This window comes from Cynocephalus volans, chromosome 1, assembly GCF_027409185.1.
Source record: "Cynocephalus volans isolate mCynVol1 chromosome 1, mCynVol1.pri, whole genome shotgun sequence".
Classification (NCBI taxonomy): domain Eukaryota; kingdom Metazoa; phylum Chordata; class Mammalia; order Dermoptera; family Cynocephalidae; genus Cynocephalus; species Cynocephalus volans.
This window is the reverse complement of record NC_084460.1, coordinates 31,901,534-31,919,974: the sequence shown is the minus strand read 5'-3', so window position 1 is coordinate 31,919,974 and position 18,441 is coordinate 31,901,534. Positions and strand designations below refer to the sequence as shown.

The 18,441-nt window shown below is 49.2% G+C and overlaps 1 protein-coding gene across 9 annotated transcripts in view; it reads right to left on the bottom strand.

Moving 5' to 3' along the window:
• Window positions 1-18,441, bottom strand: part of EPB41L1 (erythrocyte membrane protein band 4.1 like 1) — a 121,324-nt gene that overhangs the window by 63,963 nt on the left and 38,920 nt on the right. The window contains exon 1 of one of the 9 annotated variants that reach the window (XM_063094273.1): window positions 3,363-3,456. The exons of the other annotated variants lie outside the window; for them this stretch is intronic. The gene's annotated coding sequence lies outside the window, so the exon portion shown is untranslated. Of the gene's footprint in view, window positions 1-3,362; window positions 3,457-18,441 lie in introns of those variants that run through there. 9 annotated transcript variants of the gene reach the window in all.

The following is an 18,441-nucleotide window of genomic DNA, read 5'->3' as shown; positions in this document are numbered from 1 at the left end:
TTCTAAGTCACCTCCCAGCTCACACCCCCTACCCTGTACTCTCTGTTCTAAGCACACTAGACCACCCACTCTTCTTCAAAGGCATCCCAAAGATATCCTTCTCCTCTGACCTGGAAGAGTAGATGTCCTTCCCCCTACAACTATCAAAATCCTATTTGGCCCAGCTCACAGGCCCCCATCTTCTTGAAGCCTTCCTTGAGCACCAAAATAGGAATCCATGATGAGCACATGCAATAGCACATTCTTTACCTTTGCCATGTCATGTCCATGTCTCTCCTGGCTAGACTGGCCTTTGAGTAGAAGGATGCGCCTGATTGAGTGTTTCACATTATACAAAATTGAGTATGACTTCCAAGAAACTACAGACAGCATGACATGGCCATTGGGATCTTGACTCTGGCCCACACAGCCTGGGTTTTAATCTGGACTCCCCCACGACACAGCTGTGTTAGCTTGAGCAATTGTCTTTGCCTCAGTAAGCCTCAGTTCCCTCGATCTGTAAAATGGGTAGAAGAATAATACCTACCTCACACGGTTTTGTGTGATTTGTATATGTAAGCCCTTAAAACAGTGCCTGGTATGTAATAAGTGCTCATTAAACTTTAGCTGTTACTATTCTTATCCATAAGCCTCCAGCCCCAAAGGAAGTAGTGCCAGCCTTCTCCCACCCCAACCTATCCACCCAGGCTCAGGACCCTGCCTACAGCACCTTCTCTTCACAATCCCAGCTGGTGCCCCTGCATCCTGAACCATGTATTTCTGGTCATTAGAGCCTTACCAAATGTGGCCAAGACAAGTGGCAGGGCCAAACAATCTTTCCTGCCAATGGGAGCAGAGAGTCTAGAGATTCCCCACTAGGGGATCCTGGCCAAGCTGACCCCTCTCTGAGGGCTTCCAGCCAGTACCTCTCTGCCCTCACCCCTCAGGACTACAGTAGCACTCAGGCCACAAAGCCACACATACCTTGCCAGACATAACACACACTTCTCCACCTGGATCAGCCCTGGCATTCCAATTAATTGCCGGTTCCTCTGGACACCAACCTAGTACTCCCAGATACTGCCTCAGGTATAATGCTGTGGTAGAGAGATGGGCTCTAGACTGAGAAAGCCCCACACTTTCCAGCTGTGTGACCTTAAGCAGGTAACATAACCTTGCTGAGCCTCAGTTTCTCATCTGTAAAAAGTGGGTAATAATGGTACCTATCTGATATGGTTGCCGTGAGATGATGCAAAGTACTTATCACAGTGTACAACATACAGTAAGTGTTCAATAAACACCATCTCTCTGATTGTGTAATTGTTGGTAGTACTTCAGACAGAGATTATCATCCCCTTTTAATAAATGGGCAGAGACGCCCAGAAAAGAGCCCACAGAGATGGCCAGGCTGGAGCTAACAAGCTCTCCCACCTCAGCCTGTCTAGTCAAGAGACCCCTTCCACTGCCCCCTGGAGGCTCAGGCCCATAACATTCCTGGGCACCCAGCATCTTCCGGGCTCTGTACACTACCAACAGAGTTCAGGGACACTGGCTGGCCTTTCTCTCTGCCCTGGCCCATTATCTGTGAGGCAGCCCTGGCCTCCTGCTAACCTTGCTGGGGCAAAGGCTGAGAGGCCTACATAAGGCTCTTCCTAAGGGGCAGCCTCAGGCTCCAGGCAATAACATCCAGCCCCTGGCAGACAGTCCTGCGTACGGAACAGTCACAGCAGCAGGGAAGCAGGCATCTAGGCTTAAAACTCCATACCGAGAGATAGAAGGCCTGGGTACATTAGTGCTGGTTCTCCCATGCAGCTCATGTGACTTTGGACAAGTCACTCTTCTTCCTTGGGCTTCATTCAACCTTTCAGTATTTACTGAGTAAGGACTACATGACCAGGCGTTTTTCTCATGTGGGGTTCTATAGAAGGAACCCTTTAAGAAGCTCATGGAGCTGGGCCCAGGGAACTGCCACATGACTCAAGAAGGATTTTAATAGGAACAATGTCCCCCATACTGATCTCTTCCAGGACTGCCTTGAGGTGCCCCTGAGATCCCAGGGACTATGCTCTTCACACCACAAACGTTGTGCAGGGGTTCTCAGGTGGCATGACCTCAGGCTGGCCAGCAGAAGCCAGCTCCATCCCTGCATGGAGCTGGCAGAGCCTCCCTGGGCCACGGTGGCTGACAGAGGAGGCTGGCACAGGCTGCCTCTGTCACAGGCTCCATCTGGAGGAATGGGTGGGCAGGCAGGCACACAGTCACCTCTATTCTCCACACCCTTGCCCAGGATAGGCAGCATGATTCTTCCAGGAGCTTCTGAGGGCACCATCCTAGTCTCCAGCTCTCGACCTGGCCCAACTGCTGCTAACTCAGGAAGACTCCTAACACTAGAGGAAAGGGAGGAGATGGAGCAGCCAGACCCCACATAGCCCTGGAAAGGTCCTAAATCCAACCCTTTTTACCCTCCCACCTTTGGGTTCAGAGGAGGTGATATGCAGATCCAGAAGTGGAAGTGGGAACACATGGCGGTGCTCCTTCCCCCACCTGCATCCTCAGAGCTGGGAGGGCGGGGAGGGGTGGGGAGCAAGGACCATGGCCAGTAGCTGAGAGAGACCAGCATCCCCAGAACTCTTTCCAAGTCCTTGTCCAGCCCCTCAAGGTCTCCATGGACCATTCTGGGCCATATAGCTCTGCTAGTTAGTGGCCTCGGCACCCAATAAGTAACCTGGTGGCACTTAGCTCCCCCACACCTGTCCCTAAGACCGCAGCCTCTTGGACCCCTGGACCTCCCCAAGTGTGAAGGTGCCAGACACACTAGAGACACACAAGTCTTCTCCCTCTAGTCAGTGCGGACACTATGACAATGCCATGCCATAACCACGGGGGTCCTAGGGCTAAGGTCCATACCCCCATCTAAAGGAGACTGGGAAGGGAGGTGGGATGGGAAGCAAGTCCAGATAGGGAAGGGTCTGTAACCAGAGGGTGAAGATGAAGGCAAGAGCTGGCCAACATCCCAACCTCCAGCCAAGAGCTCTTCCTGCAGTATCTGAAGCTGGAGAAATCCAGAGAGCCCTGGGCCTCCAGGAGGCAGCAGCAGTGGTCTCAGAGAACAGAGTGGGCCGGCGGGGGCCCAGCACCCAGCAACGGCTCTTCCTACAGCAGGCACCAGCCCACGGCCTCCCTGCCTCCCTCTCCAGGCCTTCAGGAGACTGCAGACCTGGGAGGTGGGGACGAACAGCAAGGACCTTCCCCACACTGGCCAGGGGACCAACAACCTGCAAACTCAGTTCCAGCCTCCCCGAGAGCTGCAGGCTGGGCCCAGATGTAGCGAGCCCCCAGACCCTGGAGCCGCCTGATCACCCCCGCCGCCTCCACGTGCCTACCTGGGCTTGGGGGTCCCCATCTCGGGCAGGCTGGGCGAGGGGCGGTCCCCTCGGCTCCTCCGGCCGGCAGGCCGCGGGGCGGGGCGGCGCACGGGGCCGCGGCGGGCTCTGCGGAGCAGCCTGTTCCGCGACACCCCCGCCGGCTGATGGATGCTGACTGCAGCGGCGGCGGCTCGGCGTGCGCCGGGGGCTGGGCACCGTGCCCACAGCCCCGGGCCTGGCGCCCGACGCGCGGCCAGCCCCCGCCCGGCCTCCGCGCCCAGCCCAGGGGCGGCCACCGCTCGCGCCTGCCTCCTCGTTCGCGGCGGCCCTGCCCCTGCCGCCGCCTCCTCTCTGCCCGTCTCCCTTTCCCCCCCTCCCCCTCTCGCAGGCTCCCAGGCACCTCCTCCCGGTCCCTGCCACACGGGCAGTGTCCAGACCACCGCGGGACCGTGCAGCAGGAAGCAACTCTTGCGCCCAGGCCACCCCCACCCTGCTCTGGCCAGCCCCTCTTGCGGGGCTCAGCAGCAAGAGAGGGAGGAGGAAGAGAGAACAAGGCGGGAGGATCCCTGACTCAGAAGGGGTGACTCAGCCTCAATGGGCCTCCCATCCCACCCGAGCCGGATACCCTCACCTCCCCTGCAGCACAGCGCAGGGCAGAACCTGCCGGGGACTCTGCGTTCCTCTCCCATCAGGGAGGAGATATGACAACTATCTCCTGGGAATCCTCTGTGCCTCTGAGTGTCTCCCGGAGTGTGTGCATGTATACACATTTTCCCATATGTGCACTGGTGACGATGACAGTAAGTGTGACAGTGAGCACGGGCATCTGTTGGGGACTGAGCCTGTGTACAGATGTGTCTGCTGTATGTACGCAGGCACAGGCCAAATGGCACCCAGGCTCCAGGAAGGGGTGGGGGGTGGCCAAGGGGCCTGTAGTAGAGGTAATGGCTCAAAACCAAGCTAAGCCCTGCTTCTACCCCCAGTAGCACTGTTACAACTCAAAAAGCAGGTCTGACCACTGGCAGAGACCGCCAACCGCAGAGGACTCTGAGAGGCAGAGGGCCTGAGTTTCAGTCCAGCTCTGCCAGTAGCAAATTGCTGTCATACTCTAGGCCTCAGTTTGCGAACAATGAAAGAAAGGGTATGTCCAAGATGGTGGGTAACTCACAGTATAATCTCCAAAGATTTCTGCCCAGGGTCCACACTGCAGCCTGTATGACTCCTACCCACTAATCCCCGCCCCAACCCCCAGGCACACACATCTACTCTTTCATTCTTCAAGTCATTCCTGAGTACCTACTATATGCCAGCCAGAGAATCCTCCATACAGGGAAGCACAGAGGCCCAAAGCTGGGAAGCCGCCCAGATGTGAGCCAAGCCTTGTGTCCTCCCATACTGCCATTCCCTCAGTGTCAGCCTCAGCCTGTTGCACACTACAGGGACAGGCACCTCCCTCCCCCCCACTCCTTCCTCCATCATGGTGACCTTCCACCCAAGGTCCTAGTGCCCACCGTAGGGCCCCCCAGAACCCCTTAGAGAGCACAAGATAGTAACTGTATCCCCTTGCCCCACCCCCAGACCAAGCCTTTTCTTCTCCAAGTTAAACATGACGAACTCCTTCATCCAGTGTCCCAGGACACAGCTTCCCATGCCTTCACTCTCTGGGCTGCACACTAGGCTCAGTAGCAGAAAGAAAGCAGATAGCAAACGGAAGCCAGCTCCTCCTGGTCCTAGTGAACAAACCCTCCTGCCCAGGTCAATTCACAGAAGGACCAGAGTCCTGCTTGACAGACTTCCCTACAGATCCCCTCCTTTGCCTTTGGGCTTCTCATCTGCCCACCTCCCAAATTCAGTTCTTCCCAGGAGCTCCCCAGGAAGTCCCAAGCAGGCCCTCAGGGGTGGCCTTGGGCAAGTCATTTTTTCTGTTTGAGTTCAGTTCACTGCATATTTATTCAAATGAATGAGTGAAAGGACCAGTAAAATTTAGGAGTTTTACCAGATGACCATATTGTTTCATAGGCACATCTGCTAAGAGATCTGTGACTGCTGCCTTTATGTATTTTGCTTCCAAATTCCAATACTCTCATCCTCTGGATGGCCTTCCAACCATGGGCTCCTGTAGCAGTTGGCTCTGGGCTGAATGGCCAAGGCCCTCCCTGTTCCTCTCAGTTCAACTCTCTTTCCCTCCCCACTCCTCCCCTGGGACAGGCCACTTTCCCACCCTCCTCAGCCAGATGGAGCCTCTCACTTTCCCAGGAGAATCCAGGCTACGCTCCAAAGACCAAGGCAGGATTTTCTCAGGCATCATTCTGGACTTATACCCACAGGGCCCAATTCACTTCAGGTCAGTGGGACCATACAGCAAATTGGGCTTCTATTATTATCATTATACCTGTTATTATTATTATTGTTCACTAACATTTCTATTAGCACTTGCCAGTTTGCAAAGTACTTTCATGTGTCATCTTCGCAGCATCTTGTGAGATAATATCATCCCCCATTTTATAAATAGGCAGGCTGAGGCATGGAATGGTGAGTGACTTGTCCAAGGTCACACTTGCACCGTAACACTGGCTTTCTGGATCAGACACTTTCAGTAATGCTCTCCTGTGTAATCAGGTGGGGATGGGGAGGAAAACATCCTCTGAAGAACACGTGGTCCCTATAGACATCAGTTGAAATCACTACTCCAGTTACTTGGCTGCTTTCATTCTCCAGGCAGGCAAACTAAGGCACAGGAATAAGACTCAACCCAGGACTAAGTCTCATGAAAGCCCCCATGGAGAAATGCCAAGGGCCCAAGTGAAGAAAGGGAAGCCACTCAAGGAAGAAGTGCTATTCAGTTCCCTTAGCTGCAAATTTTGCTTCCAGCCCTGGCTCTACCACTTCTTCCTGTGTTACCTGAGCAGGTTATTTGACCTCTCTGAGCCTCCGTTTTCTCACCTATAAAATGGGAGAAACTTTCCCTGCCTCACTTCTGGGCTGCTGTAATGGGAGGTCAGTAAATGCTGGCAGAAGAGAAGGTACAGAACCCTTCATCCCCTCTCTGGTCTGCATAAGAGGTAGGAGAAATTCTTTGCTCTTAAATTTTAACTGGAGGGAACTTGGTGGTGCAAAAGTCCAGGATACAGGAAAGCCAGGACAAGGATGGAAGTGATTTGCTTCACATGCTGGGCAGACAAAGCACACAGTGTTGGCCACAGAGTGTTGGAGCAGAGACTCAACCAAACGCATCAGGCAGAGCTCCTCCCATTCCCCTTTCATCTTTCAAAAGAGGAAACCAGGACCGGCCAGTGGCTCACTCGGGAGAGTGTGGTGCTGAGAACACCAAGGCCCCGGGTTCGGACCCCATATAGGGATGGCCGGTTAGCTTGCTGGCTGAGCGTGGTGCTGACAACACCAAGTCAAGGGTTAAGATCCCCTTACCGGTCATCTTTAAAAAAAAAAAAAAAAAAAAAAGAGGAAACCAAAGCCCTGAGCAAAGCAGCAACTGACCAAGGTCACCCACAAGTAGTCAGTGGCCTCAGAACTTCCAGCCACCAGAGGCCCTTGACTCCTGGGTGGGCAGTGTAGGGTGGGGAGCACTCCCAGCCCAAGGACTTTATCTTTCATTCGGAAAGCCGTGATGTTCATGCCCTTCATGCTGAGCCAGATCCTGGGCACTGGGGAAGGCCGAAGCAATTGTATACAATCTCCGCCCTTGAATTTACAGTCAGTCCAGTGGTGGGGAGTGACATATTAACCAGCACATCACAGGGTACTAGATTAATTGCCACCATTTTCTGAGTGTTTCCTCTGTGCCTGGCACTAGACACACATTCATTTTTTAATCCTTAAAACAATTCTCTGGCACTGAAATTATTAATCCCTTTCACAGCTGAAGTAACTGAGGCTCAGAGGGGTTAACAACTTCCCAAAGTTCACCCAGCTAATAAATGGCACAGCCAGGATGTGACTGCCAGATCTGTCTGATGCCAAACCTTGATCTTCAACCCTTATAAACTTCTCCCTGCCTCTAGGACTGCTGTGCTAATCAATATGATAGACACTAGCCACATATGGCTATTGAGCACTTGAAATGTGGCTTGTGCAAATTGAAATGTGCTGTAAATGTAAAATATACACTGAAATTTGAAGATTTGGTACCAAGAAAAGGATGTAATATATCTCATTAATAATTTTTGTATTGAAGGGCTGGCCCGTGGCTCACTCAGGAGAGTGTGGTGCTGATAACACCAAGGCCACGGGTTTGGATCCCTATATAGGGATAACCGGTTAGCTCACTTGGGAGAGCATGGTGCTGACAACACCAAGTCAAGGGTTAAGATCCCCTTACCGGTCATCTTTTAAAACATAAAATAAAATAATAATAATAATTTTTGTATTGAAATGATAATATTATAGATAATTGGGTTAAATAAATTGTATCATTAGAGTAATTTGATCTGTTTCCTTTTGCTTTTTTTAAAATGCAGCTACTAGAAAATTTTAAATTATATACGTGGCTTGCATATTTGGCTCACATTATATATTTTGGGGGTTTTTTTGGTCAGCACAGGTTTAGATACTCTGAGGTCCTAACCCTGCCGATAAGGATCAGAAAAATCTTCCTGGAGAAGAGGACACCTAAGCTGATCTGGGTTAAAGGCAAGGTCAAGGGGAGGAGGGTATTCCAGGACAAGAGAGCTGCAGGGCATCTGGCTGGGGCCCCAGAGGGTAGCAGGGCCTGGCGGGGTAGGAGTGGGAGCTGAGCTGCAGCCCCAGGCAACTGAGTGCTGGGCCAGAGAGAAGGAGCTACCAGAGCCAAACTTTCCAGAGCAGCGTGACCCAGAGGCCTAGGAAGTTCTGCCTAACAAGGCTGTTCTCACCGATCATTGGCACTCTCTGGAAGGCACTGTAGGGCTGCTGTGTCTGGGCAGAGGGAGTAGGCAGGGTGGAGGGGCAGCAGTGCCCACCTGGTATGGACTTCTCCCCTCTAGCTGCTCCCTACACCTTCTCTCCTCTGTCTCCTTCAGGAAGCCTCCTGAAGCACTGAAGTCCTCAGGGACTTCACCCTCCCCTGGAACCTTCCAGCCCAGACCGTGGGAACCACATACTCCTGCATTAGGTCCTATTCTAGGGTGGAATAATGACAAGGCCTCCAATTTACACAGCAGGTCACATAGTACTGAGTGCTTTTCCATATCTAGCATAGTGTTGTTGAAGAGCCTAAGAGCATTGGTTACCTCTGGGGATGGGGCAGGAATGGGGGATGTTCGTTAGTATAGGAGCTGTGTAACCTTGGCCAAGGCCTTAACCTCTCTAAGCCTCGGTTCGCACCTCTGTACAATGGGGATAATATCAGCACCACCTCTTGGAGCTGCTATGAGGATGAAATGAGATAATACCCACAGAGCGTTCTGTGTAGTGCCTGCCAAGCTCAGTGCTCCCTTCTCTACCTCAGGTGAACCCCCCTAGGGTGCCCCTGCAGCTCCCTCAGTCCCCCCAGGGAGCCCACCTTCTGCCTCCTCCACCCATGCTCCACTGAGCCCATCTCTCCTTCTCTGCCTCCTGGACCATCACCTTGTCCTTGTCTCCACTTTTGAATTTGGGGTTCTCATGAGGCTCTCTGACGTCTCCAGCAAGACTGCCATTTCTCAAAGGCAGTAACCTTGCCTCCCGCCCCAACCCTTCTTCCTCCTTTATACCCACAGCCAGGCGTCTGCACAGGGCTGGGCACCCCAGAGGCTCTCACAGCCCACTCCAGTGGCTTGGACAACTAACTGCTGTCTTTGGCTAAAAACAGGCTGGTCTTCACTGAGCACATCAAGAGATACTGGTCCTGCTCTGCTTCCTCAGTGGAAGACCCTTCAGTGGCTCCCCGTTCTCCGATGAAGCAACTCTAACACCTTGGCCTGACTCAAGACTTTTCCCAGCCTGGTCTCACCTGGCTCTTTAGCCTCATTCTCAGACTCCACGTGGCGTGCTCTATCAAACTGACCAGTTCTGGGTCCCCAGGGCACAGCGGCTCTGCCCTGCCCCTCTGCTTTTACACGTGCTGATTCATTCCTCTGCCTGGGAGACTTCCTTTGCCTTTCCCATGGTCATTCTTCCAAGCATTCTCCAGAAAGTCTTTCCTGATTCCCCCCTCTTTGCAACAACCCCTCACATCTAGAAATAACCTATTGGCCTCTCCCTCCCTCCTGGACTCTGCCCTCCAGACCTGGGTTGTGTGACTTGACAGAGGGTCTTAAACTTCCATTGCACTATGTGCTTTAGGGTAGGGGCCACTTTTCATCCTTCACCCCATGAGGGCCCAGTGCACGGTGTGTGTCCCTTGGGCTACCTTTACTCCTAGAGCCAGAGGTCAGGGAGCAAGTGGCAGTCAGAATTTCACCCAGGATGCCAAGACACTCCCGAGGTTGAGTTCCGTAAACCCAACTCCACCTCAGCTATATTTCTTAATGGGTCCCCATGCTTCCAGCTGCCCTCCCTGGGAAATCAGCCCTTCCCTAGGAGGTATTGGAGCTTCATTCCCGGGGCCCGAACATGAAAAATTTGGCCATGTTCCCACTGAATACAGAATTCCACTCAGCCTCCATCGGGTGCCTGAAGTGTCAGCTGAGATTTGTATCATCACAGCATCACAGATTCCTTGCAGTCAGAAGAGCTCTTGGAGAGTATCATACAGAGACTGGGAGCAGTGAGAGGCAGTGTGTGTGTGTGTGTGTCTGTGGTCCCAGGTGCCAGAAGATGCTGCTGCATCACCATCAATCAGCATCATAATTGCAGAGAGTGTTTGAGTCCCCATTTATGTGCTGGCACTGTGCCTGGCAATTTGCCTACATTTTCAGTTTTAAATCTCTTACTTCCCTATAAGGCAGAAATTATATATCCACCTTGATTTTACAGGGGAGGAAACTAAAGTTAAGTCACTAGTCCAAGGTCACAGTGCTAGTAGGTAGGGGAACCAGGATTCAATCCCAGGCGTACTGACTCCAGAGCCTGTGTTTGCTCCTTTGTTAATCCTGCATGCATGTGGCTTAACACAAATTTACTGTGGAGATGCTGACATGTTTTGTTCTTGTGTGGAGGGAAGTCACACAGTTATGTGTAAACTTATGGTCTGTGCACTTTTCTGTGTTTATGTTATAATTTCAATTAAAAATTTATTTTTTAAAAATGTTTTTGTCCCAGAGATGAATACATGCTAGAGATCCTCAGGGTGTGAACTACTCTTAGTATTAGAGTCCAAAGCTAGAAAGCTGTTTCTTTCTTTTTTTCCTTTCATCCATCTATCCATTTTGAGCAGAGACTGGTCTGAAGACCTCACAAACCCTCAAGCCAGGCCTAGCAGAATTTCACCTGCTGTCCGTGGCTCAGATCACAAACATTTGCTTGCACTCACATCCCCACCTCAGGTGCCCACTCCATCCAGCCAACACTCCACTTCCAGAAGCTGGTACTGCTCTGCGGTCTTTGCAACCCTCTCCTCATTCATCCATCTGCAGGAGCCAGACGGCTATACCAGCAGCTACATCACTGGTTAATCCCCAACTTCCCGAAGCAGCCAGGCAGTGATGTCTGAATGTTCCCATCTCCTCGCACCAGGCCAGACTGAGCAGAGTAGCCGTCTGTGTGTGTAAACACAGCCTTCTGCTTAGGCAGCTTCTGCTGGACTCCCTTCGCCAACTGAGCCCTCTGTGGCTTTTCTCTCCTTGTACAAAATGACCATTGCTTCAGTGGTTCTCTGGATATGAATCAGACACTCATGGGAGCCTGTGAGCAGCTTGACAGGGAAGGTACCATACCCATCTCTGTATCACCAATGCACCAGTGCAAAGGTTTGAGGATTTCTGGAGCTCCTCTGTGTGCCTTGAGGGACCTGTGGTAGGAAGCAGGAGCTCTCTATAGAAAACAGTCACACCCTCTGAAAGCTCACAGTTTAGTAAAAGAAATAAAATACTGACACCAGCCAACTACAATATAAGACAAAAAGTACTAAGAGTTGTAAGAAAAGGATAAAGTATTTGGGGAGTTCAGAGGACAAAGACATTAGAGAGGAACAGGAATGAAAGATTTCAAGGAAAATGTAGCATTTGAGTTGAGCATTAAGGGTAGACGATCTAAACAGAAGAAATAGCATAAAACAAGGCACTGTGGTTGGAAAGTACAGGGTTGAATCAGGAAACTGGCCACAGGTGGGATGCAAGGGTTGAGGCTGGGGCTAGAAAGGCAGATGGTGCCAATGAGAGCCTTGAATGACCCACCAAGTGGTTTCCTGCACTGTCTAGCAACTAGCCACATGTGCCTATTTAAATTTTAAGAAAATGAAATAAATTGTAAAGTTCATAGCCATATGTGAATTTTGGACATACTCGACAGTGCAAATATAGAATATTTCATCATTGCAGAGAGTTCTACTGGACAGCAATGGCAGACAATGACAGAGACTCCAGAGGACTTTGAGCAAAGGCATGACTGGAGCTGGGCTTGATGAAGATTAATTTGTCCCTGGTGAAGAGTAAGTGACTGGAGGGTAGGAGAGGCCTGGAACCAGGGTGGGACATTATAATAACCCAGGTGAGCTTGATAACCACCTCCCTTCTCCCGGTTCATCCTTCCCAGCAGGAAGCAGAGGAATGGTTCTCAAAGTGTGGTCCCTGGAGAAGCAGCATCACCTAGGAGCTCTTTAGTATGCAAATGTGCAGGCCCCACCCAGGACTACTAGGGGGTCTGTAGCAGCAATCTGTGTTTTCACCAGCCCTCCTGTGATTCCAACACATGCTTAAGTTTGAAAGGAGCCCACACTTTGGCTCCAGGGTGACCCTATATTGGAGTCAGAGGCCCTGGCTTCATATCTTGGCTCAGCCATTTACTAGGTTTGCTTAATATCTTTGTGTCTCACTTTCCTTATAATAACCCTATGTGGTTATTATAGGAGGTAATACATGTACATGTCTTAGAAGAGTGTCTGACTTACAGTAAGTGTTCAATGAATATTACTTATCGTTTTTAATCCTCATGTACCACTTCATATAAACTCCTATGGCAGCTTAATTCCTCCCATATACAATGGGCCAGCATTCTGTCTCTTACAGTTAGCTATGACCTCTGCCTGCCCATCACATAATATTCCCAGGCCCACTCTCCCGTAGCACCCATTCCATTTACTTTTCTCCAGGAGCAGAGGGTCAGTTCCTCTCCTAGAAGGCAGAGGCACTTCCTGTCAAGGGGACATCCCATCAGAGGGAGAACATCAAGGCACAAGAGGTAGGTTTAACTGTCTCAAGCTAAGATGCCCTCTAAGGGAGTGAGTCAGGAGACACCCCATGCATCTTCCTCTACAAGACAACCTGGGAATGGGAAGGTCTGCAGGTGAGCATTCAGCTGCCCACTGCTATTGAAAACCTCAAGCCTGTTCAGTCAGATCCATCCCAGCCAAGAGGGCATGGGACATAATACCATGGTCCTGCAGTAGCTGGATCCTGACTCGGAACTAGCCAGGGGAGGATGGTGTCCTGTGTGGTAAAGGATGCTGGGCTCGGCATCAAGAGACCTGGATTCTAACCTTGGTTCTGAGATCCTGGGCAGTCATTTTCCTCTTAGGATTCAATTTCCTTACCTATAATGTGAGGAGGCAGACTAGCATAGTTCTTAACCTTTTATGGGTCATGATTTCCTTTGAAAAATGCAATGAAAACTACAGAGCTTCTCTCACAAAAACGCACATGGGAATGAGTGCAGACACACACACATCATGCAAGCACACATGTGCACACACATACATACCCTTATTATAATTTCAGGCATCAAGAGACCTCATGAAGCCCTTGCATAGATCACTCCCAGGATCCATGGACACTTGCTTAAGACCTTTGGGCTAGATGGTCTCTAATCATTCATGTTAAACAGTCAGCTGTATTTGTGTGTATTCTGTATCTAATTTAAAGGAAACCTGTGTTAAAGATTTCACCAAAAAGATGAGATATGAAATGGGCTTTCATAGGATATGATTGTTGATAGTCTAAATGCTATGCTCCCTCCCAGAGCCTGTCCCCACCCCTTGCCATATTGCCCCTGAAGTCTCCCTCCCTCTCCTGCTGTCTCTCCCCTGCTCAGTGGGGAGTGGGCACACAGTCTTGAAAGACACACCTGCCCCCACTGGCTGTCTCTGCTGCTTTCCAAAGTAGACAGATTCTCCCCAGCTAGAAGGGAATAGAAAGGGAGAAGCCTGACCTGCCTCTCTTCCCCACCCCAAATCCCTTGGCTCAGAGGCCAACCGATAGAGGCTCCCAGATGCCACCCCTAACCCCAACACACCACACACACACACACACACACACACACACACACCCATCCATGCACATGCCCTCTCTCACATAACCACAGCCAAGGGACTGCACCTTCAGACACCTGGCAGTGCGGTCACTCGGAACAGGGAAGAGTTATTTTTAGAGGCCGAATGACAGGATGGTTAGAACAGTTCCACTCTGTCAGAACTACTGCAGCCACCAGCAGCTCTGATGAATCACTCTCCACTACGTGAATGGACAAGCCTGTCAGCATGGCCAAGGAGGCCACACCAACTTCTAGAATGAATGTCTTGGATTGGTGACCACGCTGATCATACCAGGCTGAGCGTAGGATCACACCAGGGGCAAGACCACTGGGACTGAGCCAGTGAAGCCAACCCAGACCAACCACCCAGCACAGCCTCCCTGACCAATACAGTCAAGCCAACAAAGCTTGAACCAGTACAGCCCATGCCATGTAAGCCCCCCGACACAGCCCAACCCAACCCTGCCCCACCAGGCCACCCAAGGGCCTCTCTCTGCAAAAGTCTCTTTAGCATGGCTACTGATGGCTCTCTTTTTCCCCAATCCATACAAGTGAGCCTCCCACCCCCCATGCCACCGTGGTCTGGTTAATGAAGGCAATCAGCACCCAGTAAATTGGGCAGATTCAAACAGTGTCAATGCAGCTATCAACTGGTTTCATCTCTCTGGAGGAAACTTTGAAAAAGTGCATGATAAGCCTTAAAAATGTACATACCTTTTAACTCAAAAATTTCTATTTTAGAAATTTATCTGGGCCGGCCTGTGGCTCACTTGGAAGACTGTGGTGCTGATAACACCAAGTCAAGAGTTAAGATCCCCTTACCAGTCATCTTTTTAAAAACGAAAGAAAGAAAGAAGTTCATCTTCAAGGAACAATGGATGGCACAAAGATGTAGCTATAAGAACATTTGTCCGAGAATTGTGTAAAAGAGTAAAGTGGAAAAATGGAATTAATACATGTCCCACAACATTGGCTATATTAGATAAGTAGCGATATGTACATGTGCTGAAATACTTACTATGCAACTGTTAGAAGATAATGTTGAGGAGCTATATGTTGCTATGTAAAAATGTTCATAACATAATACAGAGTAGAAAAGCAGGTACAAAATAGTATGTAACATATGACCCAATATCTATAAAATATGTATGTATGTGTACATGCATAGAAAAAAATAAACGGGAAGGAAATATTTTTTTAAATGTTACCAGAGGTTGTTTTATGATAGTGCAATTATTTCTTTTGTGTTTGTTTGGGCTGTGTTTTGTTTTGTTGCTTATTTTCTGGTATATGTGTGTGAACATATGATTTATGTAAGAAAGACCTGTTACCCTCACCTCACTCACAGCTTCTGGCCTGAACCATTCAGAGTCCTTCCTCACCAGAGTCCCCACCTTTCAGCCACTACAATCTCCCTCTGGACTGCCTCTCTGGCTATGAACTTTGTTGCCCTCCTCAGTGTCCCCTGGAGTTTCACTAATTGGCCATCCAGCCAATCCTCACAGTCGCCTGAGTCAGGCCCCCACAGTGAAGTCCCCTCCCAGGTTCCCTGTCCATGAATCTAACCTAGACCGAGAGAATCCAATTCTCTCATTTTACAGTGAGGGGGAAAAATAATTATTATAATAAAGATCAGAGGGTAGTGAACCCTCACATTTATATTATGTCTTCCTTTCCATGGAACACTTTATTATACACGTTTCCATTAGCCCTCATAATGGCTTGTACCCATTGTATAGATGAGGAAACTGAGGTGCAGCAAGGGTAGCAGCACAACACTTGCCAAAGGTCACACAGTGAGTCAGGATTCAAATGCAGATCTGATTTTAACATAAAAGGAATTAAATGGAAGAAATGAACAGTTCATCTGGAGGTCACAGCCTAAGGAAGGAGCCATAGTCTACAGAGCCCTTCCTGTCCCCTTCCTCTCCTCCCAGCTGCTGCACTCCTGTCCCCTGCTCAGAATCCCACAAAAGCCCATCTGGGGCCACGTGCCCTGCATCTCCACACCAGCCTACCATTCCCTCCTGGGTCTGGCAACGGGTCCTTGCTGCTTCCTCTGGTCTCCTAGCAACAAGACATCCAGCAGCGCCACTCTCTCCACCTCTGGGCTCTTCCAGCTCAGGTCTGTCTCACCAAGGGAGGGAGCAGCCAGCTACCTCATGGAGGTTATGGCACCCATGCATGGCAGGGGAGGGAAGGCAAGAAAATGAAATCGGCCTGCGTGGCCCCCATTCTGGGCCTGGTCCCAGCTCTATATTTGAGGCAATGGCTTCAGCTACACTGTCCTTTTCTTGAGCTTCTGACTATATGCTGACTGGAACAAAAAAAGCTGAATCCTAGGGCTTGTATTCTAGTCAATTCCAATTTATTTTTGCATTTTTGAAAAACATGGATTCTGGGCTGAGCCCGTGGCGCACTTGGTAGAGTGCTGCACTGGCAGCGCAGCGACGCTCCCGCCGCGGGTTCGGATCCTATATAGGACTGACCAGTGCACTCACTGGCTGAGTGCCGGTCACGAAAAAAAAAAAGAAAAACATGGATTCTTCCCCCCCAGAATATTAATATTCAAAATAGCAATAATAAAAGTACAAGCAACAAAACAGCCACTTTATCTTTACTGCATGCTCACAACCACCCCTGAGAAGTGGACGCTGGTATCCCCATTTTATAGATGAGAAAACTGAGACCTAACTTGCCTAAAGACACCTACCTCATAAACGGCAGAACAAGGATTTGAACAAGTGTGACTGACAGCAAAATATATGCTCTGACCACTGCACCTCTTAGAAATCATCTCTTAGAAAACCTGTCTTAGAAATCATCTGACTACTGCATCTCTTAGATCCTATACCCTTATTGCACAAATGGGGAAACTGAGACCTAGAGAGGGAAAAGGATTTGTAACCAGCCAACATCTGTTTATTTACTGAGCAACTACTAGGTGTGATACACTGAGCTAGTGCTGTGAATGAAGAAAGTTTAAATTTCTATGTTGTTGGATAGACGGGTTGAGACTATATATTAATAATTGCTAAAACTGAGCAATGCATTCATGGAAGTTCATTATACTATTTTGTCTACTTTTCTGTAGAAAATTCAAAATTTTCCAGAATAAAAAAGTTAAAATAAAGAAAAAAGGATGACAAATACATGGTTGATTAGCATGCAAATTTTAAGTCTGGTTTGAACTTTGAAAATCAGTAAAATCACCCAAACTTAGGGATATTTTGTTATGACAGTGTTGAAGGTCAGGAAAAGACAAGTGTACGGAAACCCACTTAGTAGCCTCTCTTTCTCCATTTTTCTATAAAATTGTCTGCCTCTGTGTTGTTGCCAGGAAATCGGCAAACCAGGAGAACCCCACTCTAGCTGGCTGGGCCCTCTCCTTTCCCATACTGCCCCTCAGGGGAGTACAGCGTCCCTGCCCCTGGGGAGCTGACGCTCTTGGGCTGGCTCTCTGTGGCTCCACAAGCCAGTCACCACATGAAGCGAAATGAGATCCTGTCAGCTGTTGGGGGAGAGTCGGCTATAAACCCAGATAACTATGATTAAAAAGCAAATTACAGGCCTTCCTCTGTAGGTCTCCAACTCGCAAAAACTTCTGCCAGTCAAATAGCTTTTACTCAAGTTGCCCAAAGTTTCCAGAGAGAGGGGACACACACAAGGCAGGAGTGGGAATAAAAACGTGAGCATGAGTAAGAGAGAGATCAAGGGGCAGAAAATTCTATAGACAGGTGGAGAGAGAGAGGCCACTAGGAGGCAGCATAGCAAAATGGTTAAAAGCAGGGCTTTGATGCTCCAACACTTCCCAGCTGTGAAACTTTGAGCAAATAATTTAACCTCTCTGAGCCTTTATTTTCTTCTTTTTTGGGCGGCTGTCCAGTATGGGGATCTGAACCCCTGACCTTGGTGTTATAATCTGTGCTCTAACCTCCTGAGCTAAACAGCCAGCCCAACTGAACCTTTATTTTCTCAGCTGTGGATAAGGCAGTATATATGCCAGTTCCTGGAATAGTGGCTTAAAAAAAGAGCTAACCATATGATCCAGCAATTCCACTTCTGGGTATATATCCAAAACAATTGAAAGCAGGTGTCAAAGAGATACTGACACCCAAGGCCATAGCAGCATTATTCAAAATAGCCAAGAAGTGGAAGCAAAAAAAATGTGCATCAACAGATGAATCGATAAATAAAATGTGGTCTATACATACAATGCAGTACTACTCAGCTTTAGAAAGGAAGGAAATTCTGACACATGCTACACCATCGATGAACCTTGAGGACATCACGCTAAGTGAAATAAGCCCATCATAAAAAGATAGTCTATGATTCCACTTATATGAAGTATCTACTCAAATTCATAGAGATAGAAAGTAGAATGATGGTTGCCACAGGCTGGTGGAAGGGGAAAATGAGGAGTTAACAGATATAGATTTTCAGTTTTTCAAGATAAGAAACTTCTGAAGATGGGTGGTGGTGAGGGTTGCAAAATGTGAACATACTTAACACTACTGAACTGTACAGTTGAAAATGATTACAACAGCAAAGTTTAGGTTTAAGTATTTTACCACAATTAAAAAAAAATTGTGGGGAGTGCTTGTTAGCTCACTTGGGAGAGCACGGTGCTGGTAACACTAGAGTCAAGAGTTCAGATCCCCGTACTGGCCAGCCACCAAAAAAAAAATTTAAGTGCTAGACAGAAAACCAAACAAAAGAGTAAAAGATTAAGAGATGAATCCGGAGAACTAAACAAGTGAGACCACAGTAATACGGA